General features: G+C 42.3%; 1 protein-coding gene across 1 annotated transcript in view; it reads left to right on the top strand.

Annotated features, from left to right (window-relative positions):
* The first annotated feature begins 1284 nt into the window (after nucleotides 1-1284).
* The window catches only part of LOC139272761 (beta-crystallin B1-like), a 79626-nt gene continuing 60159 nt past the window's right edge, over nucleotides 1285-20751 (top strand). The window contains exon 1 of the mRNA XM_070888874.1: nucleotides 1285-1324. The gene's annotated coding sequence lies outside the window, so the exon portion shown is untranslated. The remainder of the gene's footprint in view (nucleotides 1325-20751) is intronic.

Below are 20751 nucleotides of genomic sequence, written 5' to 3'. Positions count from 1 at the left end.
TTCCTGTCTGAATGTCAGTATTCACAGATTGGTCCTGAGTGAGAGTCAGTATTTATAGGCTGTTCCTGAGTGATTTTCAGCATTTATGGGGTGTTCGTGAGTGAGTGCCAATATTTGCAGGGTGTTCCTGAGTGATTGTCAGTATTTACAAGATGTTCCTGGGTGTCAGTATTTACTGGTTGTTCCTTAGTGGGTGTTACTATTTACAGAGAGTTATGAGAGTGTCCGTGCTTACATGACGTACCCGAGTGAGTGTCAGTATTTACAGGATGTTTCTCAATGAGTATCAGTATATACACTCTGTTCCTGAGTGAGCGTCAGTCTTTACAGAATGTTGCTGAGTGAATGTCAGAATTTATAGTATGTTCCTAATAGGGTGCCAGTATTTACAGCATGTTCCTGGGTGCGTGTCAGTAATTACAGAGTGTTCCTGAGTGAGTGTCAGTATTTTTAGAGTGTTCCTGTGTGAGTATTGTTATTTACATGGTGTTGCTGAGTGAGTGTCATTATTCACAGGGTGTTCGTGCGTGAGTGTCAGAATTTATAGGTTGTTGCTGAGTGAGTGGCAATATTTACCGTGTATTCCTGGGTGCGTGTCATTATTTACATGGTGTTCCTATGTGAGTGTCATTATTCACAGAGTATTCCTGATTGCGTGTCAGTATTTACAGTATGTTGCTGAGTGAATGTTAGTATTTACAACATTTTCCTGTGTGCGTGTCAGTAATTACAGTGTGTTCCTGAGTGAGTGTCTATAATTAATGTTTGTACTTGGGGGCGTGTCAGTATTTAAATGATGTACCTGTGTGAGTGTCATTATGCACAGCGTGTTCCTGATTGCGTTTCAGTATTTAGACGATATTCCTGGGTGTCAGTATTTAGACTGTGTTTCTGAGTGAGCTTAATTATTTACAGGTTGTTCCTGGGTGCGTGCCAGTGTTTACAGTGTGTTCCTAAGCGAGTGTCAATATTTAACATGTATTCGTGAGTAAGTGTCAATATTTTCAGGGTGTTCCAGTGTTTATATCATTATTTACAGTGTGTTCCTGAGTGAATGTCATTATTCGCATTGAGTTAATGCGTGCTTGTCAATATTTACAGTCTGTGCGTGAGTAAGTGTAAGAATTTATAGGTTGTTCCAGCTGAGTGCCAATATTTACAGCCTGCTCCTGGGGGCGTGTCAGTATTTATATCCTGTTCCTGTATGAGTGTCGTTATGCACATGGTGTTCCTGAGTGCGTGTCAGTATTTACACGCTGTTTCTGGGTGTCAGTATTTACACTGTGTTCCTGAGTGAACCTCAGTATTTACATGATGTTCCTGGGTGAGTGTCAGTATTTACAGGTTGTTCCTAAGTGTGTGTCAACATTTTCAGTGTGTTCCTTACAGTGCCATTCCTTACAGGATGTACCTGAGTGTGTGTCAGTATTTACAGATTGTTCCTAAGTGTTTGTCAATATTTGCAGTGCGTTCCTTACTTACAGGATGTACCTGAGTGTGTGTCAGTATTTACACGGTGTTACTGTTTGAGTGTCAGTATTCATAGATTGTTCCTGAGTGAGTGTCATTATTCACATGTTGTTCGTGAGTGAGTGTCAGTACTTACAGGATGTACTTTAGTGAGTGCCAGTATTTACAGGATTTTTCTGAGTGAGTATCAGTATATAAACTCTGTTCCTGAGTAAGCGTCAGTAGTTACAGGATGTTGCTGAGTGAGTGCCAGCATTTAGAGTATGTTCCTAAGTGAGTGTCACTATTACAGTGTGTTCCTAATTTGGTGTCAGTATTTACAGGTTGTTCCTGGGTGCGTGCCAGTAATTACAGTGTGTTCTTGAGCGAGTGTCATTATTCAAACGGTGTTCGTGCGTGAGTGTCAGAATTTATAGGTTGTTGCTGAGTGAATGTTAGTATTTACAGCATTTTCCTGTGTGCGTGTCAGTAATTACAGTGTGTTCCTGAGTGAGTGTCAATAATTAATGTGTGTTCTTGGGGGCGTGTCAGTATTTAAATAGTGTTCCTGTGTGAGTGTCATTATGCACAGGGTGTTCCTGATTGCCTTTCAGTATTTAGACGATATTCCTGGGTGTCAGTATTTACACTGTGTTCCTGAGTGAGCCTAATTATTTATAGGTTGTTCATGGGTGCGTGCCAGTGTTTACAGGGTGTTCCTAAGTGTTTGTCAATATTTGCAGTGTGTTCCTTAGAGTGCCATTACATACAGGATGTACCTGAGTGTGTGTCAGTGTTTACAGGGTGTTCCTGTGTGAGTGTCAATATTTACAGGGTGTTCCTGTGTGAGTGTCAGTATTTACTGTATTTTCCTGAGTGAGTATCAGTATTTACAGGGTGTTCCTGAGTGAGTGTCAGTATTTACATGGTGTTCCTGAGTGTGCGTCAGTATTTGCAGGGTGTTCCTGTGTGACTGTGAGTATTTACAGGTTGTTCCTGAGTGAGTGTCAGTATTTACAGGATGTTCCTGGGTGCCAATATTCACAGGTGTTCCTGATAATGTCCTTACTTACAGGATGTACCTGAGTGAGAAACCGTATTGACAGGGTGTTCCTGAGTGTGTGTCTGTATTTACAGGATGCACCTGAGTGAGAAACAGTAATTACAGGGTGTTCCTGAGTGAGTGTCAGTATTTACAGGGTGGTTCTGAGTGTGTGTCAATATTTGGAGTGTGTTCCTTACAGTGCCATTACTTACAGGATGTATCTGAGTGTTTGTCAGTATTTACACGGTGTTCCTCTGAGTGTCAGTATTCACATGCTGTTCCTGAGTGAGTGTTCTTACTTACAGTATGTACCAGAATGAGTGTCACTATTTCCAGGATGTTTCTGAGTAAGTATCAGTATTTAAACTCTGTTCGTGTGTGAGCGTCAGTATTTATAGGATGTTGCTGAGTGAGTGCCAGTATTTAGCGTATGTTCCTAAGTGAGTGTCACTATTACAGTGTGTTCCTAATTGGGTGTCAGTAATTAGAGCATGTTCCTGGGAGCGTGTCAGTAATTACAGTGTGTCCCTGAGTGTCAATATTTAATGTGTGTTCATTGGAGCGTGTTAATAGTTAAATGGTGCTCCTGTGTGCGTCATTATTCACAGCGTGTTCCCGATTGTGTTTCAGTATTTACACGAGGTTCCAGGGTGTCAGTATTTACACTGTGTTCCTGAGTGAGCCTCAGTATATACATTCTGTTCCTGGGTGAGTGTCAGTGTTTGCAGTGTGTTCCTGAGTGAGTTTCAATATTATACGGGTGTTCTTGGGTGAGTGTCATTATTCGCAGCAAGTTAATGAGTGCTTGTCAATATTTACAGTCTGTGCGTGAGTTAGTTTCAGAATTTATAGGTTGTTCCAGAGTGAGTGTCAATATTTACAGTGTAGTCCTGGAAGCGTGTCAGTATTTAAATCGTGATCCGGTGTGAGTGTTGTTATGCACAGGTTGTTCCTGAGTGAGCCTCAGTATTTACACGGTATTCCTTACAGTGCCATTACTTACAGGATGTACCTGAGTGTTTGTCAGTGTGTTCCTGTGTGACTTTCAGTATTTACAGATTGTTCCTGAGTCAGTGTCATTATTCACATGTTGTTCCTGAATGACTGTCTGTACTTATAGGATGTACGAGAGTGAGTGTCAGTATTTACAGGATGTTTCTGAGTGAATATCAGTATATAAACTCTGTTCATGAGTGAGCGTCAGTATTTACAGGATTTTCCTGGGTGTCAGTCTTTACAGGTGTTCCTGCGAATGTCCTTACTTACAGGATGTACGATAGTGAATGTCAGTATTTCCAGGGTGTTCCTGAGTGAGTGTCAATATTTGCAGTGTGTTCCTTACAGTGCCATTACTTACACGATGTACCTGAGTGTTTGTCAGTATTTACACGGTGTTCCTGTGCGAGTGTCAGTATTAACAGGATGTTTCTGAGTGAGTATCAGCATATAAAATCTGTTCCTGAGTGAGCGTTAGTATTTACAGGATGTTGCTGAGTGAGTGCCAGTATTTAGAGTATGTTCCTAAGTGAGTGTTACTATTACTGTGTGTTCATGATTGGGTGTCAGTATTTACAGCATGTTCCTGGGAGCGTGTCATAATTACAGTGTGTTCCTGAGTGAGTGTCAATAATTAATATGTGTTCATGGGAGCGTGTCAGTATTTAAATGATGCTCCTGTGTGAATGTCAGTATACACAGGGTGTTCCTGATTGAGTTTCAGTATTTACAAGAGGTTCCAGGGTGTCAGTATTTACACTGTGTTCCTGAGTGAGTCTCAGTATTTACAGGTTGTACCTGAGTAAGTGTCAATGTTTGCAGTGTGTGTTCTTGGGTGCGTGTGAATATTTACATGGTGTTCCCCTGTGAGTGTGTGTATTTACAGGGTGTTCGTTAGTAAGTGCCACTATTTTCAGGATGTTCTTGTGTGAGTATCATTATTTATAGTGTGTTCCTGAGTGAATGTCATTATTCGCAGTGAGTTAATGAGTGCTTGTCAATATTTACAGTCTATGCGTGAGTGAGTGTCAGAATGTATAGGTTGTTCCTGAGTGAGTGTCAATATTTACAGGGTGTTCCTTGAGTGAGTGTCATTACTCACATGTTGTTCCTGAATGACTGTCTGTACTTACAGGATGTACCAGAATTAGTGTCAGTATTTACAGGATGTTTCTGAGTGAGCATCAGCATGTTAACTCTATTCCTGAGTGAGCGTCATTATTTACAGGATGTTGCTGAGTGAGTGCCAGTATTAAGAGTATGTTCCTAAGTGAGTGTCAGTATTTAGTGTGTTCCTAATTGGGTGTCAGTATTTACAGCATGTTCCTGGGTGCGTGTCAGTAATTACAGTGTGTTCCTGAATGTCAATCGTTAATGTGTGTTCTCGGGGGTGTGTTAATATTTACATGGTGTTGCTGAATGAGTGTCATTATTCACAGAATGTATAGGTTGTTCCTGAGTGAGTGGCAATATTTACAGTGTATTCCTGGGTGCATGTCAGTATTTACATGGCGGTCCTGTGTGAGTGTAAGTATTTACAGGGTGTTCCTGCATGAGTGCCATTATTCACAAGGTATTCCAGAGTGCTTGTCAATATTAATGGGGGTTTCCTGTGTGAGTGTCAATATTTAGCTTCTATAGATATGTGAAGAAAAAAAATGTGAAGACAAATGTTGGTCCCTTGCAGTCAGAATCACGTGAATTTATAATGGGGAATAAAGAAATGCCAGCCAAATTGAACAAATACTTTGTTTCTGTCTTCACTGAGGAAGACACAAACAATCCTCCAGAAATACTAGGGGACCGAGGGTCTAGCGAGAAGGAGGTACTGAATGAAATCCTTATTGGTCAGGAAATTGTGTTAGGGAATTTGATAGGATTGAAGGACAATAAATCCCCAGGGCCTTATAGTCTGCATTGCAGAGTGGCCCTAGAAATAGTGGATGCATTGATGGTTATTTTCCAACATTCTATAGATTCTGGATCAGTTCCTATGGACTGGAGTGTAGCTAACGTAACCCCAAGTTTTAAAAAGCAGGGAGATAGAAAACAGGAAATTATAGAGCGGTTAACCTGTCATCAGTAGTGGGGAAAATGTTGGAATCAATTATTTAAGATATAATAGCAGCGCATTTGGAAAGCAGTGACAGGATAGGTCCAATTCAGCATGGATTTATGAAATGGAAATCATGCTTGAAAAATCATCATAAATATTTTCAGGATGCAACTAATAGAGTGGACAAGGGAGAACAAGTGGATGTGGAGTATTTGGACTTTCAAAAGGCTTTTGATATGATCCCATACAAGAGATTAGTGTGCAAAATTAAATCACATGGTATTAGGGTAATGTATTGACGTGGATAGAGAACTGGTTGGCAGACAGGAAGCAGAGAGTCGTGATAAACAGATTCTTTTTAGAATGGCAGGCAGTGACAAGTGGGGAACCACAAGTTTCAGTGCTGGGATCCTAGCTATTTACAATAAATATTAATGATTTAGACGAAGGAACTGAAGGTAATATCTCCAAGATTGCGGAGGACACTAAGCTCTGTGGCAGTGTGAGCTGTGAGGAGGAAGCTAAGAGGCTTCAGGATGAATTGGACAGGTTAGGTGAGATGGCAAATGCATGGCAGATACAGTATAAAGTAGATACATGTGAGGTTATCCACTTCGGTGGCAAAAACAGAAATGCAGAATATTATCTGAATGGTGACAGATTAGGAAAAGGGGAGGTTCAACGAGATCTGAGTATGATGGTGCATCAGTCATTGAAATTTAGCATGCAGGTACAGCAGGCGGTGAAGAAGGCAAATGGCATGTTGGCCTTCATAGCGAGATAATTTGAGTATAGGCACAGGGAGGTCTTACAGCAGCACTACAGGGCGTTGGTAAGGCCACACTTGTACAGTTTAGGACTGCTAATCTGAGGAAGGACATTCTTGCTATTAAGGGAGTGCAGCGAAGGTTCACCAGAATAATTCCCGGGAAGGCAGGACTGACATATGAAGAAAGACTGGATCAACCACCCTTATGTTCATTGGAATTTAGAAGAATGAGAAGGGATCTCATAGAAACATATAATATTCTGACCGGATTGGACAGGTTAGATGCAGGATGCATGTTCTCGATGTTCGGGTCACAGACTAAAGATAAGGGGTAAACCATTTAAGACCGAGATGAGGAGAAACTTCATCACTCAGAGAAATGTGAACCTGTGGAATTCTCTAGCACAGAAAGTTGTTGAGGCCAGTTCGTTAGATATATTGAAAAGGAAGTTAGATGTGGCCCTTATGGCTAAAGGAATCACGGGGTATGGAGAGAAAGCAGGAATGGGGTAGTAAAGATGCATGATCAGCCATGATCATATTAAATGGTGGTGCAGGCTCGAAGGGCCGAATGGCCTACTCCTGCACCTATGTTCTCTGTTTCTATGTTTCTATATTACAGGATATTCCCAAGTGAATGCCAGTATTGACAGGATGTTCCTGGGTGTTAATATTTACAGTGGGTTCCTGAGTGTGTGACAGTATTTAGAGGGTGATCCTGAGTGAGTGTCGGTATTTGCACTATGATCCTAAGAATATCAGTACATCCAGGGTGTACTTTAGTGAGTGTCAGTATTTACAGAATGTTTTTGAGTGAGTGTCAGCATTTACAGGGTGTTCCTGAGTGTGTGTCATTATTTATACGGTGTTCCTGTGTGAGTGTCAATATTCACAGGATGTTCCTGAGTGAATGTCATTATTTACAGGGTGTTCTTGAGTGAGTGTCAGTATTTAGAGTATGTTCTTGAGTGAATGTCATTATTTTAAGTTTGTTCCTGAGTGAGTGTCAGTATTTACAGTGTGTTCCTGAGTGAGTGTCAATATTTGGATAATTTTCTTGAGTGAGTGTCAGTAATTGACGGTTGTTCTTGAGTGAGTGTCAGTATTTACAGGGTGTTCTTGAGTGTGTGTCAGTTTGAACAGGTTTCATGAGTGTGTGTCAATATTTACTGTATTTTCCTGAGTGAGTGTCAGTATTTACAGGTTGTTCCTGAGGGAGTGTCAGTATTTACTGTATTTTCCTGAGTGAGTGTCAGTATTTATAGCGTGTTCCTGAGTGAGTGTCAGTATTTACACGTTGTTCCTGCATGAGTGTCATTATTCACATGGTGTTCCTGAGTGAGTGTCAGTATTTATAGGCTATTGCTGTGTGAGTATCAATACTTACAGGATGTTCCTGAGTTATTTTCAGTATTTATTGGGTGTTTCTGAGTGAGTGTCAGTATTTACAGGATGTTCCTGAGCGAATGTCAGTATTTGCAGTGCGTTTCTGAGAGTGCCAGTACTTACAGGATGTACCTTAGTGAGTGTCATTATTTACAGTATGTTCCTGAATGAGTGTCAGTATATACAGGGTGTTCCTGAGTGAGTATCAGTAGTTACAGGGTGTTGCTGAGTGTGTGTCGGCATTACAGGGTGTTCCTGAGTGAGTGTCAGTAGATACAGGGTGTTCCTGAGTCGGTGTCAGTATTTACATGTTGTTCCTGAGTGAGTCTCAGTATTTACAGTGATTTCCTGAGTGAGTATCAGTAGTTACAGGGTGTTACTGTTTGAGTGTCAGTAGTTACAGGTTGTTGCTGAGTGAGTGTCAGTAGTTACAGGGTGTTGCTGAGTGTCAGTAGTTACAGGGTGTTGCTGAGTGAGTGTCAGTATTTACAGGTTGTTCCTGAGTGAGTCTCAGTATTTAAACTGTTTTCCTGAGTGAGTGTCAGTATTTACATGGTGTCTTTGAGTGAGTGTCAGTAGATACAGGGTATTCCTGAGTCAGTGTCAATATTTACAGGGTGTTCCTGAGTGAGTGTCAGTAGTTACATGGTGTTCCTGAGTGAATGTCAGTATTTACAGGGTGTTCCTGAGTGAGTGTCAGTAGTTGCAGGGTGTTGCTGAGTGAGTGTCAGTATTTACAGGGTGTTCCTGAGTGTGTGTCAGTGTTTACTGTATTTTCCTGAGTGAATGTCTGTAGTTACAGGTTGTTCCTGATTCAGTGTCAGTATTTGCACGGTGTTCCTGAGTGAGTGTCAGTAGTTACAGGTTGTTCCTGAGTGAGTGTCAGTATTTACAGGGGGTTTCTGAGTTAATGTCATTATTTACAGGGTGTTCCTGAGTGCATGTCAGTATTTACAGGGTGTTCCTGATTGAGTGTCAGTAGTTACAGGGTTTTCCTGAGTGAGTGTCAGTAGTTACAGGGTGTTGTTGAGTGAGTGTCAGTATTACAGGGTGTTTCTGAGTGAGTGTCAGTAGTTACATTGTGTTCCTGAGTCAGTGTCAGTATTTACATCGTGTTCCTGAGTGAGGCTCGGTAGTTACAGGGTGTTGCTGAGTGACTGTCAGTATTTACAGGGTGTTCTTGAGTCAGTGCCTGTATTTACAGGGTGTTCCTGAGTAAATGTCATTATTTACAGGGTGTCTCCGAGTGAGTGTCAGTAGATAAAGGGTATTCCTGAGTCAGTGTCCGTATTTACAGGGTGTTCCTGAGTGAGTGTCAGTAGTTACAAGGCTGTTGCTGAGTGAGTGTCATTATTTGCAGAGTGTTCCTGAGAGAGTGTCAGTATTTATAGAGTGTTCCTGAGTGTGTGTCAGTATTTACAGGGTGTTCCTGAGTGAGTGTCAGTAGTTGCAGGGTGTTGCTGAGTGAGTGTCAGTATTTACAGGGTGTTCCTGAGTGTGTGTCAGTATTTACTGTATTTTCCTGAGTGAGTGTCTGTAGTTACAGGTTGTTCCTGATTAAGTGTCAATATTTGCACGGTGTTCCTGAGTAAGTGTCAGTATTTACAGGTTGTTCCTGAGTCAGTGTCAATATTTACATGTTGTTCCTGAGTGAACGTCAGTATTTACCGGGGGTTCCTGAATGAATGTCATGATTTACAGGGTGTTCCTGAGTGAATGTCAGTATTTACAGGTTGTTCCTGATTGAGTGTCAGTAGTTACAGGGTTTTCCTGAGTGAGTTTCAGTAGTTACAGCGTGTTGTTGAGTGAGTGTCAGCATTATCGGGTGTTTCTGAGTGAGTGTCAGTAGTTACATTGTGTTCCTGAGTCAGTGTCAGTATTTGCAGGGTGTTCCTGAGTGAGTATCGGTAGTTACAGGGTGTTGCTGAGTAACTGTCAGTATTTCCAGGGTGTTCTTGAGTCAGTGCCTGTAATTACAGGGTGTTCGGGAGTGAATGTCAGTAGTTACAGGGTGTTCCTGAGTAAATGTCATTATTTACAGGGTGTTCCTGGGTGAGTGTCAGTAGTTACAAGGTTGTTGCTGAGTGAGTGTCATTATTTGCAGGGTGTTCCTGAATGAGTGTCAGTATTTACAGGTTGTTCCTGAGTGAGTGTTAGTATTTGCAGGGTGTTCCTGCATGAGTGTCAGTATTTACAAGGTGTTCCTGTGTGAGTGTCAGTATTTACAGGTTGTTCCTGAGTGAGTCTCAGTATTTAAAGTGTTTTCCTGAGTGGGTGTCAGTATTTACATGGTGTTCCTGAGTGAGTGTCAGTAGATACAGGGTATTCCTGAGTCAGTGTCAATATTTACAGGGTGTTCCTGAGTGAGTGTCAGTAGTTACAGCGTGTTTCTGAGTGAATGTCAGTATTTACAGGGTGTTGCTGAGTGTGTGTCAGTAGTTGCAGGGTGTTGCTGAGTGAGTGTCAGTATTTACAGGGTGTTGCTGAGTGAGTGTCAGTATTTACAGGGTGTTCCTGAGTGTGTGTCTGCAGTTACAGGTTGTTCCTGATTCAGTGTCAGTATTTGCACGGTGTTCCTGAGTGAGTGTCAGTAGTTACAGGTTGTTCCTGAGTGAGTGTCAGTATTTACAGGTTGTTCCTGAGTGAGTGTTAGTATTTGCAGGGTGTTCCTGCACGAGTGTCAGTATTTACAAGGTGTTCCTGAGTGTGTCTCAGTATTTAAAGTGTTTTCCTGAGTGAGTGTAAGTATTTACATGGTGTCCCTGAGTGAGTGTCAGTAGATACAGGGTATTCCTAAGTCAATGTCAGTGTTTACAGGGTGTTCCTGAGTGAGTGTCAATCGTTACAGGGTGTTCCTGTGTGAATGTCAGTATTTACAGGGTGTTTCTGAGTGTGTGTCAGTATTTACAGGTTGTTCCTGAGTGAGTGTCAGTAGTTGCAGGGTGTTGCTGAGTGAGTGTCAGTATTTACAGGGTGTTCCTGAGTGTGTGTCAGTATTTACTGTATTTTCCTGAGTGAGTGTCTGTAGTTACAGGTTGTTCCTGATTCAGTGTCAGTATTTGCACGGTGTTCCTGAGTGAGTGTCAGTATTTACATGTTGTCCCTGAGTGCGTGTCAGTAGTTACAGGTTGTTCCTGAGTGAGTGTCAATATTTACAGATTGTTCCTGAGTGAGTGTCAGTATCTACAGGTTGTTCCTGAATCAGTGTCAGTATTTACATGTTGTTCCTGAGTGAATGTCAGTATTTACAGGGTGTTCCTGAGTGAATATCAGTATTTACAGGTTGTTCCTGATTGAGTGTCAGTAGTTACAGGGTTTTCCTGAGTGAGTATCAGTAGTTACAGGGTGTTGTTGAGTGAGTGTCAGTATTACAGGGTATTTCTGAGTGAGTGTCAGGAGTTACATTGTGTTCCTGAGTCAGTGTCAGTATTTACAGGGTGTTCCTGAGTGAGTGTCAGTAGATACAGGTATTCCTGAGTAAATGTCATTATTTACAGGGTGTTCCTGAGTGAGTGTCAGTAGATACAGGTATTCCTGAGTCAGTGTCAGTAGTTACAGGGTTTTCCTGAGTGAGTTTCAGTAGTTACAGGGTGTTGTTGAGTGAGTGTCAGTATTACAGGGTGTTTCTGAGTGAGTGTCAGGAGTTACATTGTGTTCCTGAGTCAGTGTCAGTATTTACAGGGTGTTCCTGAGTGAGTCTCGGTAGTTACAGGGTGTTGCTGAGTGTCAGTAGTTACAGGGTGTTGCTGAGTGAGTGTCAGTATTTACAGGTTGATCCTGAGTGAGTCTCAGTATTAAAGTGTTTTCCTGAGTGAGTAGCAGTAGTTATATGGTGTTGTTGAGTGAGTGTCAGTATTACAGGTTGTTTCTGAGTGAGTGTCAGTAGTTACATTGTGTTCCTGAGTCAGTGTCAGTATTTACATTGTGTTCCTGAGTTAGTCTCGGTAGTTACAGGGTGTTCTTGAGTCAGTGCCTGTATTTACAGGGTGTTCCGGAGTGAATGTCAGTAGTTACAGGGTGTCCCTGAGTAAATGTCATTATTTACAAGGTGTTCATGAGTGAGTGTCATTAGATACAGGGTAATCCTGAGTCAGTGTCAGTATTGAAAGGGTGTCCCTGAGTGAGTGTCAGTAGATACAGGGTATTCCTGAGTAAGTGTTCGTATTTACAGGGTGTTCCTGAGTGAGTGTCAGTGGTTACAAGGTTGTTGCTGAGTGAGTGTCATTATTTGCAGAGTGTTCCTGAGTGAGTGTCAGTATTTACAGGTTGTTCCTGTGTCTGTGTCAGTGTTTACATGTTGTTCCTGAGTGAGTGTCAATCGTTACAGGGTGTTCCTGTGTGAATGTCAGTATTTACAGGGTGTTGCTGAGTGTGTGTCAGTATTTACAGGTTGTTCCTGAGTGAGTGTCAGTAGTTGCAGGGTGTTGCTGAGTGAGTGTCAGTATTTACAGGGTGTTCCTGTGTGTGTGTCAGTATTTATTGTATTTTCCTGAGTGAGTGTCAAATGTTACAGGTTGTTCCTGATTCAGTGTCAGTAGTTACAGGTTGTTCCTGAGTGAGTGTCAGTATCTACAGGTTGTTCCTGAATCAGTGTCAGTATTTACATGTTGTTCCTGAGTGAATGTCAGTATTTACAGGATGTTCCTGAGTGAATGTCAGTATTTGCAGGTTGTTCCTGATTGAGTGTCAGTAGTTACAGGGTTTTCCTGAGTGAGTATCAGTAGTTACAGGGTGTTGTTGAGTGAGTGTCAGTATTACAGGGTATTTATGAGTGAGTGTCAGGAGTTACATTGTGTTCCTGAGTCAGTGTCAGTATTTACAGGGTGTTCCTGAGTGAGACTCGGTAGATACAGGGTGTTGCTGAGTGACTGTCAGTATTTACAGGGTGTTCTTGAGTCAGTGCCTATATTTACAGGGTGTTCTGGAGTGAATGTCAGTAGTTACAGGATGTTCCTGAGTAAATGTCATTATTTACAGGGTGTTCCTGAGTGAATGTCAGTAGATACAGGTATTCCTGAGTCAGTGTCAGTAGTTACAGGGTTTTCCTGAGTGAGTTTCAGTAGTTACAGGGTGTTGTTGAGTGAGTGGCAGTATTACAGGGTGTTTCTGAGTGAGTGTCATGAGTTACATTGTGTTCCTGAGTCAGTGTCAGTATTTACAGGGTGTTCCTGAGTGAGTCTCGGTAGTTACAGGGTGTTGCTGAGTGTCAGTAGTTACAGGGTGTTGCTGAGTGAGTGTCAGTATTTACAGGTTGTTCCTGAGTGAGTCTCAGTATTAAAGTGTTTTCCTGAGTGAGTGTCAGTATTTACATGGTGTCCCTGAGTGAGTGTCAGTAGGTACAGGGTACTCCTGAGTCAGTGTCAGTATTTACAGGGTGTTCCTGAGTGAGTGTCAGTAGTTACAGCGTGTTCCTGAGTGAATGTCAGTATTTACAGGGGTGTTGCTGAGTGTGTGTCAAAATTTACAGGGTGTTCCTGAGTGAGTGTCAGTAGTTGCAGGGTGTTGCTGAGTGAGTGTCAGTATTTACTGTATTTTCCTGAGTGAGTGTCTGTAGTTACAGGTTGTTCCTGATTCAGTGTCAGCATTTGCACGGTGTTTCTGAGTGAGTGTCAGTATTTACAGGTTGTACCTGAGTGAGTGTCAGTAGTTACAGGTTGTTCCTGAGTGAGTGTCAGTATTTACAGGTTGTTCCTGAGTGAGTGTCAGTAGTTACAGGTTGTTCCTGAGTCAGTGTCAGTGTTTACATGTTGTTCCTGAGTGAATGTCAGTATTTACAGGGGGTACCTGAGTGAATGTCATTATTTACAGGGTGTTCCTGAGTGAATGCCAGTATTTACAGGTTGTTCCTGATTGAGTGTCAGTAGTTACAGGGTTTTCCTGAGTGAGTGTCAGTAGTTATATAGTGTTGTTGAGTGAGTGTCGGTATTACAGGTTGTTTCTGAGTGAGTGTCAGTAGTTACATTGTGTTCCTGAGTCAGTGTCAGTATTTACATCGTGTTCCTGAGTTAGTCTCGGTAGTAACAGGGTGTTCTTGAGTCAGTGCCTGTATTTACAGGGTGTTCCGGAGTGAATGTCAGTAGTTACAGGGTGTCCCTGAGTAAATGTCATTATTTACAAGATGTTCCTGAGTGAGTGTCATTAGATACAGGGTAATCCTGAGTCAGTGTCAGTATTGAAAGGGTGTCCCTGAGTGAGTGTCAGTAGATACAGGGTATTCCTGAGTAAGTGTTCGTATTTACAGGGTGTTCCTGAGTGAGTGTCAGTAGTTACAAGGTTGTTGCTGAGTGAGTGTCATTATTTGCAGAGTGTTCCTGAGTGAGTGTCAGTATTTACAGGTTGTTCCTGAGTGAGTGTTAGTATTTGCAGGGTGTTACTGGATGAGTGTCAGTATTTACAAGGTGTTCCTGTGCGAGTGTCAGTATTTACAGGTTGTTCCTGAGTGAGTCTCAATATTTAAAGTGTTTTCCTGAGTGGGTGTCAGTATTTACATGGTGTTCCTGAGTGAGTGTCAGTAGATACAGCGTATTCCTGAGTGAATATCAGTATTACAGGGTGTTGCTGAGTGTGTGTCAGTAGTTGCAGGGTGTTGCTGAGTGAATGTCTGTAGTTACAGGTTGTTCCTGATTCAGTGTCAGTATTTGCACGGTGTTCTTGAGTGAGTGTCAGTAGTTACAGGTTGTTCCTGAGTGAGTCTCAGTATTTACAGGTTGTTCCTGAGTGAGTGTTAGTATTTGCAGGGTGTTCCTGCACAAGTGTCAGTATTTACAAGGTGTTCCTGTGCGAGTGTCAGTATTTACAGGTTGGTCCTGAGTGTGTCTCAGTATTTAAAGTGTTTTCCTGAGTGAGTGTCAGTATTTACATGGTGTCCATGAGTGAGTGTCAGTAGATACAGGTTATTCCTAAGTCAATGTCAGTATTTACAGGGTGTTCCTGAGTGAGTGTCAATCGTTACAGGGTGCTCCTGTGTGAATGTCAGTATTTACAGGGTGTTGCTGAGTGTGTGTCAGTATTTACAGGTTGTTCCTGAGTGAGTGTCAGTAGTTGCAGTGTGTTGCTGAATGAGTGTCAGTATTTACAGGGTGTTCCTGAGTGTGTGTCAGTATTTATTGTATTTTCCTGAGTGAGTGTCAGAAGTTACAGGTTGTTCCTGATTCAGTGTTAGTATTTGCACGGTGTTCCTGAGTGAGTGTCAGTATTTACAGGTTGTCCCTGAGTGCGTGTCAGTAGTTACAGGTTGTTCCTGAGTGAGTGTCAGTATTTACAGGTTGTTCCTGAGTGAGTGTCAGTATCTACAGGTTGTTCCTGAATCAGTGTCAGTATTTACATGTTGTTCCTGAGTGAATGTCAGTATTTACAGGGTGTTCCTGAGTGAATGTCAGTATTTGCAGGTTGTTCCTGGTTGAGTGTCAGTAGTTACAGGGTTTTCCTGAGTGAGTATCAGTAGTTACATGGTGTTGTAGAGTGAGTGTCAGTATTACAGGGTATTTCTGAGTGAGTGTCAGGAGTTACATTGTGTTCCTGAGTCAGTGTCAGTATTTACAGGGTGTTCCTGAGTGAGTCTCGGTAGTTACAGCGTGTTGCTGAGTGTCAGTAGTTACAGGGTGTTGCTGAGTGAGTGTCAGTATTTACAGGTTGTTCCTGAGTGAGTCTCAGTATTAAAGTGTTTTCCTGAGTGAGTGTCAGTATTTACATGGTGTCCCTGAATGAGTGTCAGTAGATACAGGGTATTCCTGAGTCAGTGTCAGTATTTACAGGGTGTTCCTGAGTGAGTGTCATTATTTACAGGGTGTTCCTGAGTGAATGTCAGTATTTACACGTTGTTCCTGATTGAGTGTCAGTAGTTACAGGGTTTTCCTGAGTGAGTGTCAGTAGTTATATGGTGTTGTTGAGTGAGTGTCAGTATTACAGGTTGTTTCTGAGTGAGTGTCAGTAGTTACATTGTGTTCCTGAGTCAGTGTCAGTATTTACATTGTGTTCCTGAGTTAGTCTCGGTAGTTACAGGGTGTTCTTGAGTCAGTGCCTGTATTTACAGGGTGTTCCGGAGTGAATGTCAGTAGTTACAGGGTGTCCCTGAGTAAATGTCATTATTTACAAGGTGTTCATGAGTGAGTGTCATTAGATACAGGGTAATCCTGAGTCAGTGTCAGTATTGAAAGGGTGTCCCTGAGTGAGTGTCAGTAGATACAGGGTATTCCTGAGTAAGTGTTCGTATTTACAGGGTGTTCCTGAGTGAGTGTCAGTGGTTACAAGGTTGTTGCTGAGTGAGTGTCATTATTTGCAGAGTGTTCCTGAGTGAGTGTCAGTATTTACAGGTTGTTCCTGAGTGAGTGTTAGTATTTGCAGGGTGTTACTGGATGAGTGTCAGTATTTACAAGGTGTTCCTGTGTGAGTGTCAGTATTTACAGGTTGTTCCTGAGTGAGTCTCAATATTTAAAGTGTTTTCCTGAATGGGTGTCAGTATTTACATGGTGTTCCTGAGTGAGTGTCAGTAGATACAGCGTATTCCTGAGTGAATATCAGTATTACAGGGTGTTGCTGAGTGTGTGTCAGTAGTTGCAGGGTGTTGCTGAGTGAATGTCTGTAGTTACAGGTTGTTCCTGATTCAGTGTCAGTATTTGCACGGTGTTCTTGAGTGAGTGTCAGTAGTTACAGGTTGTTCCTGAGTGAGTGTCAGTATTTATAGGTTGTTCCTGAGTGAGTGTTAGTATTTGCAGGGTGTTCCTGCACAAGTGTCAGTATTTACAAGGTGTTCCTGTGCGAGTGTCAGTATTTACAGGTTGTTCCTGAGTGTGTCTCAGTATTTAAAGTGTTTTCCTGAGTGAGTGTCAGTATTTACATGGTGTCCCTGAGTGAGTGTCAGTATACACAGGGTATTCCTAAGTCAATGTCAGTATTTACAGGGTGTTCCTGAGTGAGTGTCAATCGTTACAGGGTGTTCCTGTGTGAATGTCAGTATTTACAGGGTGTTGCTGAGTGTGTGTCAGTATTTACAGGTTGTTCCTGAGTGAGTGTCAGTAGTTGCAGTGTGTTGCTGAATGAGTGTCAGTATTTACAGGGTGTTCCTGAGTGTGTGTCAGTATTTATTGTATTTTCCTGAGTGAGTGTCAGAAGTTACAGGTTGTTCCTGATTCAGTGTTAGTATTTGCACGGTGTTCCTGAGTGAGTGTCAGTATTTACAGGTTGTCCCTGAGTGCGTGTCAGTAGTTACAGGTTGTTCCTGAGTGAGTGTCAGTATTTACAGGTTGTTCCTGAGTGAGTGTCAGTATCTACAGGTTGCTCCTGAATCAGTGTCAGTATTTACATGTTGTTCCTGAGTGAATGTCAGTATTTACAGGGTGTTCGTGAGTGAATGTCAGTATTTGCAGGTTGTTCCTGATTGAGTGTCAGTAGTTACAGGGTTTTCCTGAGTGAGTATCAGTAGTTACATGGTGTTGTTGAGTGAGTGTCAGTATTACAGGGTATTTCTGAGTGAGTGTCAGGAGTTACATTGTGTTCCTGAGTCAGTGTCAGTATTTACAGGGTGTTCCTGAGTGAGTCTCGGTAGATACAGGGTGTTGCTGAGTGACTGTCAGTATTTACAGGGTGTTCTTGAGTCAGTGCCTGTATTTACAGGGTGTTCCGGAGTGAATGTCAGTAGTTACAGGGTGTTCCTGAGTAAATGTCATTATTTACAGGGTGTTCCTGAGTGAGTGTCAGTAGATACAGGTATTCCTGAGTCAGTGTCAGTAGTTACAGGGTTTTCCTGAGTGAGTTTCAGTAGTTACAGGGTGTTGTTGAGTGAGTGTCAGTATTACAGGGTGTTTCTGAGTGAGTGTCAGGAGTTACATTGTGTTCCTGAGTCAGTGTCAGTATTTACAGGGTGTTCCTGAGTGAGTCTCGGTAGTTACAGCGTGTTGCTGAGTGTCCGTAGTTACAGGGTGTTGCTGAGTGAGTGTCAGTATTTACAGGTTGTTCCTGAGTGAGTCTCAGTATTAAAGTGTTTTCCTGAGTGAGTGTCAGTATTTACATGGTGTCCCTGAATGAGTGTCAGTAGATACAGGGTATTCCTGAGTCAGTGTCAGTATTTACAGGGTGTTCCCGAGTGAGTGTCAGTAGTTACAGAGTGTTCCTGAGTGAATGTCAGTATTTACAGGGTGTTGCTGAGTGTGTGTCAGAATTTACAGAGTGTTCCTGAGTGAGTGTCAGTAGTTGCAGGGTGTTGCTGAGTGAGTGTCAGTATTTACAGGGTGTTCCTGAGTGTGTGTCAGTATTTACTGTATTTTCCTGAGTGAGTGTCTGTAGTTACAGGTTGTTCCTGATTCAGTGTCAGTATTTGCACGGTGTTCCTGAGTGAGTGTCAGTATTTACAGGTTGTACCTGAGTGAGTGTCAGTAGTTACAGGTTGTTCCTGAGTGAGTGTCAGTATTTACAGGTTGTTCCTGAGTGAGTGTCAGTATTTACAGGTTGTTCCTGAGTCAGTGTCAGTGTTTACATGTTGTTCCTGAGTGAATGTCAGTATTTACAGGGGGTTCCTGAGTGAATGTCATTATTTACAGGGTGTTCCTGAGTGAATGTCAGTATTTACACGTTGTTCCTGATTGAGTGTCAGTAGTTACAGGGTTTTCCTGAGTGAGTGTCAGTAGTTATATGGTGTTGTTGAGTGAGTGTCAGTATTACAGGTTGTTTCTGAGTGAGTGTCAGTAGTTACATTGTGTTCCTGAGTCAGTGTCAGTATTTACATTGTGTTCCTGAGTTAGTCTCGGTAGTTACAGGGTGTTCTTGAGTCAGTGCCTGTATTTACAGGGTGTTCCGGAGTGAATGTCAGTAGTTACAGGCTGTCCCTGAGTAAATGTCATTATTTACAAGGTGTTCATGAGTGAGTGTCATTAGATACAGGGTAATCCTGAGTCAGTGTCAGTATTGAAAGGGTGTCCCTGAGTGAGTGTCAGTAGATACAGGGTATTCCTGAGTAAGTGTTCGTATTTACAGGGTGTTCCTGAGTGAGTGTCAGTAGTTACAAGGTTGTTGCTGAGTGAGTGTCATTATTTGCAGAGTGTTCCTGAGTGAGTGTCATTATTTACAGGTTGTTCCTGAGTGAGTGTTAGTATTTGCAGGGTGTTCCTGCATGAGTGTCATTATTTACAAGGTGTTCCCGTGTGAGTGTCATTATTTACAAGGTGTTCCTGAGTGAGTGTCATTAGATACAGGGTAATCCTGAGTCAGTGTCAGTATTGAAATGGTGTCCCTGAGTGAGTGTCAGTAGATACAGGGTATTCCTGAGTCAGTGTCCATATTTACAGGTTGTTCCTGAGTGAGTGTCCGTAGTTACAAGGTTGTTGTTGAGTGAGTGTCATTATTTGCACGATGTTCCTGAGTGAGTGTCAGTATTTACAGGTTGTTCCTGAGTGAGTGTCAGTATTGACAGGGTGTTCCTGAGTGAGTGTCAGTATTTACAGGGTGTTCCTGAGTGAGTATCAGTATTTCCAGGGTGTTCCTGAGTGAGTGTCAGTAGATACACGGTTTTCCTGAGTGAGTGTCAGTATTTATATGTTGTTGTTGAGTGAGTGTCAGTATTACAGGGTGTTTCGGCGTGAGTGTCAGTAGTTACATTGTGTTATTGAGTCAGTGTCAGTATTTACAGGATGTTCCTGAGTGAGTGACAGTATTTACAGGGAGTTGCTGAGTGAGTCTCAATATTCACAAGCTGTTCCTGAGTGAATGTCATTTTTTGCAGGGTGTTCCTGAGTGAGTCGCGGTAGTTACAGGGTGTTGCTGAGTGACTGTCAGTATTTACAGTGTGTTCTTGAGTCAGTGCCGGTATATACAGGGTGTTGCTGAGTGAATGTCAGCAGTTACAGGGTGTTCCTGATTAATGTCAGTTCTTACATGGTGTTCTTGAGTGAGTGTCAGTAGATACAGGGTATTCCTGAGTCAGTGTCAATATTTACAGGGTTTCCCTGAGTGAGTGTCAGTAGATACAGGGTATTCCTGAGTCAGTGTCCATATTTACAGGTTGTTCCTGAGTGAGTGTCAGTATTTAGAGGTTGTTCCTGAGTGAGTGTTAGTATTTTCAGGGTGTTCCTGCATGAGTGTCTGTATTTAAAGGGTGTTCCTGAGTGAGTATCAGTATTTACAGGGTGTTCCTGAATGAGTGTCAGTAGTTACAGGTTGTTCCTGAGTGACTGTCAGTATTTACAGGGTGTTCCTGAGTGAGTGTCAGTATTTACAGGTTGTACCTGAGTCAGTGTCAATATTGGCAGTGAGTTCCTGATTGAGTGTCAGTATTTATAGGGTGTTCCTGAGTGAGTGTCAGTATTTACAGGTGTTCCTGTGTGAGTATCAGTAGTTACAGGGTGTTCCTGAGTGAGTATCAGTATTTCCAGGGTCTTCCTGAGTGAGTGGCAGTAGATACACGGTTTTCCTGAGTGAGTGTCAGTATTTATAGGGTTTTGTTGAGTGAGTGTCAGTATTACAGGGTGTTTCTGCGTGTGTGTCAGTAATTACATTGTATTCCTCTGTCAGTGTCAGTATTTACAGGATGTTCCTGAATGAGTGACAATATTTACAGGGTGTTGCTGAGTGAGTCTCAATATTCACAAGTTGTTCCTGAGTGAATGTCATTATTTGCAGGGTGTTCCTGAGTGAGTCTCGGTAGTTTCAGGGTGTTGCTGAGTGACTGTCAGTATTTACAGGGTGTTCTTGAGTCAGTGCCGGTATTTACAGGGTGTTCCTGAGTGAATGTCAGTAGTTACAGGGTGTTCCTGAGTAAATGTCAGTATTACAGGGTGTTCTTGAGTGAGTGTCAGTAGATACAGAGTATTCCTGAGTTAGTGTCAATATCTACAGGGTTTCGCTGAGTGAGTGTCAGTAGATACAGGGTGTTCCTGAGTCAGTGTCCATATTTACAGGGTGTTCCTGAGTGAGTGTCAGTAGTTACAAGGTTGTTGTTGAGTGAGTGTCATTAATTGCAGGGTGTTCCTGAGTGAGTGTCAGTATTTACAGGTTGTTCCTGATTGAGTGTTGGTATTTGCAGGGTGTTCCTGCATGAGTGTCAGTATTTACAGGGTGTTC

This window comes from Pristiophorus japonicus, chromosome 9, assembly GCF_044704955.1.
Source record: "Pristiophorus japonicus isolate sPriJap1 chromosome 9, sPriJap1.hap1, whole genome shotgun sequence".
NCBI classification, from domain to species: Eukaryota; Metazoa; Chordata; class Chondrichthyes; family Pristiophoridae; genus Pristiophorus; species Pristiophorus japonicus.
The sequence above is the reverse complement of the archived record's forward strand: the minus strand, read 5'-3'. Positions and strand labels throughout refer to the sequence as shown.